General features: G+C 38.1%; 1 protein-coding gene across 6 annotated transcripts in view; it reads left to right on the top strand.

The window, feature by feature from the left end:
- ZNF438 (zinc finger protein 438) overlaps positions 1-10,924 on the top strand; it is a 216,790-nt gene that overhangs the window by 39,370 nt on the left and 166,496 nt on the right. For 5 of the 6 annotated variants that reach the window (XR_003551017.1, XM_006158270.3, XM_027775614.1 and 2 more), the window contains exon 3: positions 3,395-3,465. The exons of the other annotated variant lie outside the window; for it this stretch is intronic. The gene's annotated coding sequence lies outside the window, so the exon portion shown is untranslated. The remainder of the gene's footprint in view (positions 1-3,394; positions 3,466-10,924) is intronic. 6 annotated transcript variants of the gene reach the window in all.

Genomic DNA, 10,924 nt, shown 5'->3' with positions numbered 1-10,924 from the left:
CCCACCCCCCGCTGTGATTTTGGCACCCATGCACACCTGGCATGAGTGCCTGGCAGGAGTTTCAAGGCTCTAGGTCTGGGGCTGGAACCATGGTCGACCATGTGGGAGTCCAGTGATGTAATCATTACACTATCTGCTGGTCCCATGAACTCCTTTTATGTGTATATTTATTCTGTTAGTTTCTGTTTCTCTGGAGAAACCTGATCAATACACTAAGGGTCCTCCCTCATTTAGCATAAACCATGTATTGGTCAAAGGCTATGCTTATGCTGTCCTAGTCAATGACATTTTTATTCTTTGCTTTTGGATGTGTGTATGACTTGGAGAATACTGTCACAGTTTAAGAAGTTTCTGTTTTGACTCGATTTCATCTAGAGACTAGTAGAGTAGATTACCAATTTCCAGTCACTACTGAGGGAAGTCAGCTTTGGATCGCCCCACAGTGTCTTAGACTGCCAGGGATGTGCGTGGTTTCATTTTACATCTCAGCTTCTTAGGAGTTGTCTTTGGGGCAGGATAGTTTATTGTTCAGCTGCTGTTTGATCAGAAGTTGTACAATAGCCCCTAATGACAGTGTGGTTCTCGCCTTTTAAATGGTCTGTGTTGTGTATGGCTTGTGAATACGAGGGGTCTTCTAAAAGTTTATGGAAAATGTCTATTATAAAAAATGTATGCATGAATTTCAAAATATTTTGCATCAAAAAAATTATACTTTAATACCATTTTATGCAGACTTTTGAAGTCTCCTTGTATGTTTAAGTGTGCTCCATATTCTGCTGATTGCTCTTGAGCATATGCCATCTAACACTTAGACATGGCCTTCTGATCCCCAGGGTTTACTATGAGCTGTCTCTTCACACTTTTCTCTGCTACTTTTCTGCTTGCTCTACCGTTTTGTTAGTAGTTGCTTGTATCGTGGAACCGTGAGCACCCATTTTAATTGCTCTCCTTGAAGATCTTTATTGTCGTTAACATCACACTTAGGCATTTAGTTCTTCATGCTCTCTCTGTAAAGTAAAGTAATTCCCTCACAAAGAGCAGAGGAGCTCTTTGTCTTGAAGGCCTGTTTCTCTAGTCTGCCTCTCCCTCTTGGTAGAGCCTAGCACCACTCCATAGGAACTGGATAGTGTCTTACCTCTCCTAGAGTCATATCTGTGAGTTACAACAAGTGTTGTAAAAGGGCAAGAGCATTAACCCTTGGTTTTCTAGGCTCGCCTCTCTGGATATGTAGCCTCTGCCCTGCCAATGAATTGGGCCAAGAGAGATAGCAGCCCAGGATTCTTGGCCTGCTATACCTGTAGCACAGCTTCTACCCCACAAATGGTGGTTGGCTAAAGTAAAGGATTCCTGGGCTTCCCAAATTCTGTCATAGAGAGCTGAGAAAAAGAGAAGTGCTGGTGGCCTGCCCTTCGAGGGGGAACCATGGTCCCAGACTGAGAGCTGAGGAGAAAAGGAGCACTTGTGTTTGTGACTGGCCTTGCCTGGGCTAGAGCTCTTGGAGTGGTGTCCTAAGTCAGGGCTTGAAGTATGGGGAGTGGAGGAGTTTCAATGCCACCCACTGGCTCAGTACTAAGATTCAGTAGCTTTTCTTGAATGAATGTTTCTCCATTTATTACATGTCCTTAAAACAACTTCCAGAGAAGTAATTTGGAATATTTTCAATTTTTTTTTTTTGGAGAGATTTTCGCTATAGGGCACGTGCGCTCGCCAGACAGACAGAGAGAGACAGAGAGACAGAAAGCAGAAATCACCCCCCCAGGGGGGGATGATCACGCCACAGTCCCTTCTCCTCCATTCTCCTCTCGGGATCTTGGGCACGCATGCACACGCGCCCGGCGTGAGCTTTAAGCCACCGGGTCCGGGATGTGAACCGCGGTCGACTACAAGGAAGTCCATCGACATAGCCATTACGCTAACTGCTGGTCTCCTCAATTTTTTTTTTTTTTTAATATTTTTCCCAGTTAAATTGCTGTTTGAGGGAGAGAGAGTCTGTGGGACCCCTTAGTCCTCCTGCTGAGGCAGGATTTCTTTGTTATAGTCTGAAGTAGAATTGCCTTAACTTCATTAACCGTGGTTATGCTTATAATCTTTATGATCTGAGAAGCATTTGCCTCAAAGCGAGAAGTCACATCAATTGAACTAACAGCTACTAACCTAGAGTGACTGCACAGATAGCCACCTTCCTATCATTCATTCTTTATTGTACGACCTTCACCTGATTAGATAAAACCCACACCCTCATTATGTAGGGAAGTCTGCTTTATTTGAGGCAAACTGATTGTAAATGTTGATTACGTCCAAAGAGATCTAACATGCAACATTTAGATGAGTGTTAGACCAAATAGTTGGCCATCATAACCTAGCCAAAGTATAAAACATGTGAAATTAACCATTCTACCACCCACTTAGGTTAACTGTTTAATTTATTGCCCAAATTGGGGTTCTCTTGAGGCTAAAGAATATTAAAAAATGATAAAATTACATAATTTCATTTGTTGACTGACAAATTATTTTTACTGGTGAACCTATAAAATGGTCTTTTAAATTATTTTTAGAAATTCATTTTTATACATTTGCCTGTATCAGTGTTCATGAAAGCAAAACAAAAACTGCTTTGAATATATCAGTGTTCATGAAAGCAAAACAAAAACTGTTTGATGATTTTCTGAACATTAAAAAGAACATAACTGGATCTCATGTGACTTACTGTGTAGTTTGAATCCTGAACCCAGTGGCTTGAAAAGCATGCTGGGAACATGCATGCATATGACTGCCCAAAATCCCTACAGGAGGGAGAGAGGAACCTGTGTGCACATGACTGCCCAAAATCCCTACAGGAGGGAGAGTTGGAAGAGAGGACTGTAGCATAACTGTTCCTTATTGGAGGTGTTTTTTCCTTCTCCCTTCCTGTCCTTCTTGGCTTTCTTTGGCAAGTGTACCTGCCCTTTGGCAAATGGAAAAAAAAAAAAAGAATAAAAGTTGATATGCATTATTTAGTTGCTTATCCATAATTTGTTCATAATATACTGGGTCTCTGTATTTTTCTGAAAAAAAAAAAATTTTTTTTTAAATATTTTAATTGGGACCAGCAGATGGCGTAATGGTTATGTTGCTGCACTCTCACATGGTCAAGCCTGTTTCGAGCCCCTGACTGGCAGCTTGAAACTCACACTGGGCGCATATGTGTGTGTGCCCAAAATCCCCAGAGGAGAATGGAGGATTGGCCATCCTCCCTGGAGGGGTGATTTCTCACTTTCTGTCTCTCTGTCTCTCTGGTGAATGCATGCACCTTATAGCAAAAATCTGTCTAAATTTAATTGTTCTTTAAAATGGTAGCCTTCTTCAGAGTTGCATATGTATATTAAATTTGAAAATGTTCTGTTTTTTTCAACAGTTACTATTCTCTGTATTTTGAAGTTTTTAAATTTGAGAATATAATCTCTCTACTGCTAGAGAACATACCTGGTAAGTTCAAAGCAAATTCAGCTAAATTGAGGTTGTTCTAAATTTTGAGTTTTTAATAGTTTACTCTGTAAATATTCTAGCCCAAATGTTTTCACAGGTTCTGCCTTATTTACTCCTTAGAGGATCTTTCTTCAATAAAATTTTTGTAAGACATAGCTTGTCAAATAAGTTTTATCTGTATTAAAAGTCTTTAGAACATTATGTCAGATTTACATCATGTTAAATTGTAGGCATTCTCAAGTTTATTTTATCCTGATATATAATATAAATTTATCTAAGCAGAAAAATAAGCTCTCTGGAAAAATTAAATCTTGAATTAAAGATTCCTGTCATAGTCAGCTTGGACTGCTATAAGAAAACACCACAGATCGGGGTGGCTCACACAGCACATGCTTATTTCCTACAGTTGGACGCTAGAAAGTCTAAGATCAAGGTGCCAACAGATTGTCTGGGAGGTGGGGCTGCTTCTTGGTTTGCATACCTGGTTTGGTGATTTTGCTATTTAAAATGTTTACCAAGTTTAGAACTGAAGAGCTATATAGTGTTAAACTTGAGAAGGCTATGATGTACCCTCCAGAGGGCACAGCAAGAAGTTTGTGGGTGAAAAATGAATTAAAGGACGAGTTTATTTTGGTGCAAAAAGTTTTCAAACTTCACCCAGTGTTTTCAGAATACGCCTTTTTCATGAACTTTTTGAAGACTCTTTATACATGTATTGGATAAACATCATTCAGATTTGACTTACAGTGCTGTCGAGTATGAATCAAACATATTTGTTAAATAAGGTATCTTGAAACAGACGCATACATAAAACAAGGATATGTTTGATCAACAGATGAAAATGTGACCAGAGGATCTCAGATCCTAGGAGCAATGGTGTGGTATTTACTAATTTAGTATTCATGGTGACTTTATAGAATTTAACTACTGTAAATAATGACAACCTATTGCAATTTTATCTTTGTGGTTGACTTTTTTTTTCTTTTCTTTTTTTTAGTGAGATTTTTGCTATAGGGTGTATACGCTTGCCTAAAAGACAGAGACATAAAGTGAGAAATTACTCCCCAGGGGGGATGGCCACACCACAATCCCTTCTTCTCCATTTTCCTCTTAGGATCTTGGGCATGCATGCACATATGCCTGGCTTGAGTTTTAAGTCACTGGTTCTGGGACTCGAACTGTGGTCGACTTAGTGGGAGTCTAGCGAAATAACCACGATGTCATCTGCTGTTCCCGTGGTTGAACTTTTAAAATGACTTTAAGCTGTAGTTACAGATATATAAGGCATTTCATGTTCTACAGAATGAATTTATAAGAGCTTTACTTTGATTTCATGATTTGGATGAAACAGTCAAACTGTTACTGGAATTAACTGGTTTTTATTTGATGCCTTGCCTGACACTGATAGAAAGCTGGCATCATTTAACTGTGACTTTCTTTTGCTGATGGAGCCAATAAAGTAACAATTATCACTTTTCTTTGCCTATGCTAATAAGACATTTGGAATCAGAACTAAGTGAGATTAAAAAAACACAAGTCACTTGATCTAGGTGAAAAGTCATGCTTTAGAGAGTAATATGTAAAATATCAATACCTCCTCTGCATTTGTTAGATTGATGTCCTCCTGCTAGTTAAGAAGTAGAAACGCACATGGAGTGTTTCTTCTACCTCCACCCAGGATCGGAGGAGTAGCTGTTCTAAGCTGCTCCTTTCTCAGTGTACTTCCCTTTCCTGCAGGTGCTTCCCTGGGTGCTGTCTCTGAGAGTGAGGTGTCAATTACAGTGCACCTAGAGGTGGGTTACTGCTGGATGTCCTACAGTTTCGTCCACATGTTAAGTTCCCAGCTGCACTGCACATGGCATCTCAGAGGGGGCTCAGTGAGATCATGCAGAGCCTCAAGGAAAAAGTACAAGTAAATCCCAGCTTAACACTACCATAAAAAAAATAGAAAATGAAAAATCCATGACAAATGGAAAATTGGGTGGGACACTGAGCTAATGAACATAAATTGGGACTGCCCAGGCAAACTGACACATATGGACACTTTATTAGACACATGTTCTTTCAAAAACCTCCTAATTCCAAACTTGATTACTATTTCCCATCAAAAAGGCTGAGCCTTCAACATGATTCATTTGTTTGTGACTTTAGTAATTCCCACAGCATTAAGCACATGGAAAAGAATGTGAAGCATTCTTCTTAGTCAGTTTTATTCATTGTGGCAATTTTTTTTTCTAGAACATTTTCTAGTAATTTAAAAATTTTATTAAATTTTGGATACTTTCTTTTTTAAAAAACATGTAATGGATTATGGAATTATTTACTTTTATATTCCTTGTTATCTTAATATCATATAGTAATTAAAATGAAAGTTATAATTATAAAAAAAGTTTTATATATCCTCAATTAAAATGGTTATCTGAATATGATTATACTGTTTTATATTCTGTTACAAAATTAATGAAAAGAATTTACTGTATATCTTAAGACTCTGCTGGAGCCATGGGAAATAGGTAAAGTGACAAGTAGTTTTTGAAGAATACTTTCTAAACTTAAATAATTTGTTCTTGTAAGTTCCTAGCAAAGTATTTAGTGGGGCATATCTCACTTCAGTGATTTATGTCCTTTTCTCTTCAATAAAACATTAGTAGAAATATCATGTTTATATGAATCTTTATGCAACATTTCTGTAGTATTCAGTATATCATATTTTCCAGGAAAGTTTATTTCCTGTAATAATTATAATAAGGACATTGTTAATAAGACATAGCTGTGTATCATATATCAAGACTTAAAGCATTGAAAATAAATAATAATAGGGCCAGTCTCTTAGCCTAGTGATTAAGGGAGCCAAATACCACAGGGCTAACCGTGGTTCAAATCCCAGCACTGGCAGTTTAAAATATGTGGGTGCTTAACTTAAATGCCTAAAATCCCAACAGGATGGAGAAATAAAGAAAAAGACATTGCAGTGTTACCATGCCCCATTGGGATGTGGTGGATAATTTCCCCCTTTTTCTCTCTCTTTCTCTCTGCATCTCTCTCTGATACATTCATGTGTCTTCTGGCAATTAATAAAAATTAATTGCAGGACTAGCAGATAGCATAATGGTTACATTACTGAACTCCCACACGCTTGACTGTCTTGGACCTGGCGAATTGGAAAACTCAGACCAGACACATGTACATGCATGCCCAAAATTCTGAGAGGAGAATGGAGAAGGGATTGCCGTGTGGCCTGAGGGGGTGACTTCTCACTTTCTGTCTCTCTGTCTCTCTGGTGTGTGCATGCACACTATAGCAGAGATCTCTCTCTCCAAAAAAAAAAATAATAATTGCATTATGGTACCCAGGGTAGTACCTAAAAACTCAAAAAATATATTAATGGAAAAATAGGTGAAATTTAAATAAAGTTTCTAGTTTAGTTAATAGTAATATATTAACATTAATTTCTTAATTTTGACAAATATACTGTTGATATTTAAGATGTTAACTTTAGGGGAAATTGGACAAAGGGTACATAGGAACTCTGTGCTATCTATATAACTTTGGTAAATCTAAAATTATTCCAAAATGTTTATTTAAAGCAAGAAAAATAAAAGTGTATTGATTTGGAAATGATAATTTAGAAGTAGCTTTTCTATGCAGTGGTTTGAAAAGAAATTTATTAATTACCTTAAAAAGATCCAGATTCATAAACAGAGTACTGGGAAATATGTGCTATGGTTTCAGTTTATAGGAAGTATAGGATTTCATTTTCTGAATGTTGGCACGGTATTCATGAATGTCTCCTCATACTTAGTTACAGGCTTTCTCTTTGGCTCCTTTAAGGTGCTTGGATTCCTTGGTGGTTTTGTATAGCTTGCTTGTTTGCTCTTTCTTTTTTCCCCCCTTCATTTATGATGGAGTGCACATATGTGCATGAGCCAGAGATGAGCACCCTTCACAAGGTCTGATCATGCCACCACCCCCTCCTTCAGCCTTCCATCCAGCCCATCAGATCTTGGGTGCTTGCATGTGTGCCCATTGTATTTCAGGCTGACCAGACCAGGGTTTTGAACGACAGTTACCATGTGGGAATGGGCTTCCCTTGAGCAACACATTACTGCTGCACACAGAACTACTCCCTCACCCTTTTTCTGTAAGACAGAATCTCACCATGTTGAAATTCCCCTGCCTCAGCCTCCCAGCTGAGAGTATAGGCATGCAACACCATAAGCAGATGTTTTTTTAAATAGGCTTTCACTATGTTGTCTAGGTCAGCCTTGAACTCAAAATCCTCTTGCCTCAGCCTCCCCAAATTGGTTGGAATATAGGCATATGCCATCATACTTGGCCTTTAGGTTGGACCAAGAATCTAACCTGAACCTTCTGTCTGGTCCTAGCCTATGTAACAGTATCTTTGTAGTGTGTGCCACCATGGTAGATCATATAGCACTTTCTGTTAGTGCAAACAGCTCTTTAAATGGTTTCGTGTACATTACTTCTTTTAGACACAGAAAGGTCAGTAATGTGACTTAGTGATTTGGAGTTGGACCTTGTTATTATACATTTGTTTTCTCACCTACTTGAGCTTCTAGGCCAAGTACTAGCTAGTACCTATTGTTGAATATGAACAAAGATGAACATAACTCTTATATAGCCATTTCGCTAACTAAGCCAAAATAATACAGAATTGATCGCTGTCAAGTAATAGAAGTTCTCAATTTCCAAAATGGACTCTAGCATGATATCTCTTTTAAATTTCTATAAATATTAAAGGACTATAAGAAAGAAACTCTGTCATTTGCTAAAACTATTAGGTAATTTTCTGTTAATAAATGTAAAATAGCCATGTTGGTCTTTAAATAATTTTCTGCTGTTGTGAACTTAAATGATTTTAATTAAATTTCATAAAGGGAAATAAAAATATACTTAAAGGATATAGACATTTAAATAACAGCCACATGCCTGAATGATTCCTGCAGTATAATTGTCAGAGTTGAAGATTTTTTGTTTTACTCTACAGTCCTTATTCAGAATTTTATTATCAATTCCATGTTTACAGAATTTACGTCTCTGTTTATTAGTTGTATAACATGATTGTGCTTCCTTAGGTAGGGAAGTTTAGAGAAAAAGTAGTTATTTTGGACCGAATTTGAATTACATTGATTATTGTAGGAGTTCACACAAAACAATCAAAATAAAACTTTTATTATTCTCTGCTTGAAGACCACTAAAAGTGCTGTGTTTAGGGACATGTCTACCATTCAGGTGGTTGTCACTGTGTGGCCATCAAAGTATAAATGAGAATAGCTAATTTGTTGAGCATCGACTGTGTCCCAAGCACTTTTCTTATATCATCTCATTAGATCTTCACACATACCTATGAGATAGGTTGGAATTGCCATTACAGATGAGCTGGAAGAATAGCAGATGTCTCCAAGATGTCCCTGAGACTGTGGGGCAGAGAGAACATGGGCCTATTGAGTACGATACCTACAGTTTGGTTCTTAGTGTTTGCAGCTTCCAGAAAATGCTGACATATTTTTATGGACACATGGTAAACTTCAGATTATTTCAGCTTTTCTGGGTAATAGTATGTGCTCACATTAGGTGACCTAGAGCAAATTCCCCTGGGTTGACTAGCCTGGGGTAAGGCTGTCTTTTCCCTGTCCTGGCCTTGATCTGGCTTATTCTGCAGTCCTCTGACATATCAGTGATCTCTGTTGCCTGATTAATTCCTGAACACTCATTCATTGTGTGCTTCCTTGATCATGTGCCAAGAACTTTTGACAGTCCTGGAGAACAGGCTCTCAGTGTGCCTCCTGGTCAGTGTTGAGCAACTAGAAGTCTTGAGTTGGCGTGCGAACTTGGACCCAGAAACTAGGACACATGCCAGGTACCAGGGATGGGATAGCTGAGCAGCTGACAGGTGAAATGTCAGACCATCTAGACTTGGTCACTTAGTCAGAAGTCAGAAACAGAGCAGACATGTGACTCTGAATGGTAGTTTTTGAAGAGTTATGATATTTGGTTATTCACTTTGTAGTTTGTGAACATAAAGTAATTCCATCTATTTTTGAGAAAGAGTCATAAAAATACAAAATATGCTTTGCTGCCTCTTATTCATGGTCTCTAAAAGGGGCATTTTTCAGAATTTGGTCCTTGGCTGCCTGTATTGATTCCCTACATGTCTTATGTGATCCCTTGCTGTAAATGCCATCTGGCCTCCCACATGTGTTCTTTACCTTGATATCTCCCATGAGCTCTAGGATTATCTCTCTGTCATTTCAACGTCTCTATTTGAAAATCTCTTAAATATTTCAAACTTGATGTGTTTATACTAGTACTTTAAACTCTTATCCCAATCCTGTTCCTGCCCACTTCATCTCAGTAAATGGTCTATGCAGTTGCTCAGGGCAAAAACTAGAAACTGTCTGACTTTTCTCTTTCTCCTATCCAGTTCATCATTGAGATTTATATGCCTTCCTTGCAAAATATCCCAAATCACCCCTTGCCACCCCCCACACCTCAGCACTACTGCCCTAACATAAGTCACCACGATAAGTTACCTAGATGACAGTAATAGCATTTTCACTCTCTTACGTACTCCTTGTACCGCTCCAGTCCATTCTTTATCTAGATACAGTTTTGCGTGCAGTGATAACAGGTCCTATGTATCACTCCCCTGTTCAGAATCCTTCAGTGGCTACCTGTCACACAGAATAAAACCCTGAGCCTCACCATGTTCTACCAGACCTGCAGACTTTCTCTCCTCCTGTTGTCTGTGTTGTTCATTCTGGCTGCACTTACTTAACCCATCCCCTCACTCCAGTGACTTCAGCTGCTAACATGGTGGAGTGGAGGTAGATTTAGAGGAGCGAAGTGCATGTCTGAGACTTCCTAGCACATGAATTGGTAGGGGTCTTACTAAACACTTTGCAGCTTTTGTATTCCAAATTTCTGTAAATTGAATTGCTTTCATGTATGAAGGGTCTTCAAAAAATTGTGGAAAATGAATATTCTGAAAAAATCTATAGATTTCAAACCTTTTTTACAACAAAATTAATACTTTAACTTCATTTTTCTGTGAACTTTTTGATGTTTCCTCATATCAGAGAGAGTGCAGATTTTAGAGCTACAGAAAGACATAGCTAGAATCAGTGAGGAAAAGTTGCAGAGTGATAGATTTCTTCTCTGTTTAATGAGCACTATAATTAGTCTGTTGACAGTAATTACATGAACATAAACACAGATCGAGTCTCTTCATAAGGCAGTGAGTTCTCCATCACTAACTGTGCACAGAGCTTATCTACCTTGTGCAGGGATGTTGTAAGGGAAGTGTACTGGAGCAGAGTGGAGAAAGACTGGATTTGTTTTTTCTTTTTTCAGAATTATTTTATTTTAAATTATTTTATTTAACTTTAATTATTGTATTTAAAGCCAAATGAAATAATTCTTAATCAAGTTAAATAAA

Source organism: Tupaia chinensis, unplaced genomic scaffold, assembly GCF_000334495.1.
Source record: "Tupaia chinensis unplaced genomic scaffold, TupChi_1.0 Scaffold000578_2, whole genome shotgun sequence".
Taxonomy (NCBI): domain Eukaryota; kingdom Metazoa; phylum Chordata; class Mammalia; order Scandentia; family Tupaiidae; genus Tupaia; species Tupaia belangeri.
The sequence above is the reverse complement of the archived record's forward strand: the minus strand, read 5'-3'. Positions and strand labels throughout refer to the sequence as shown.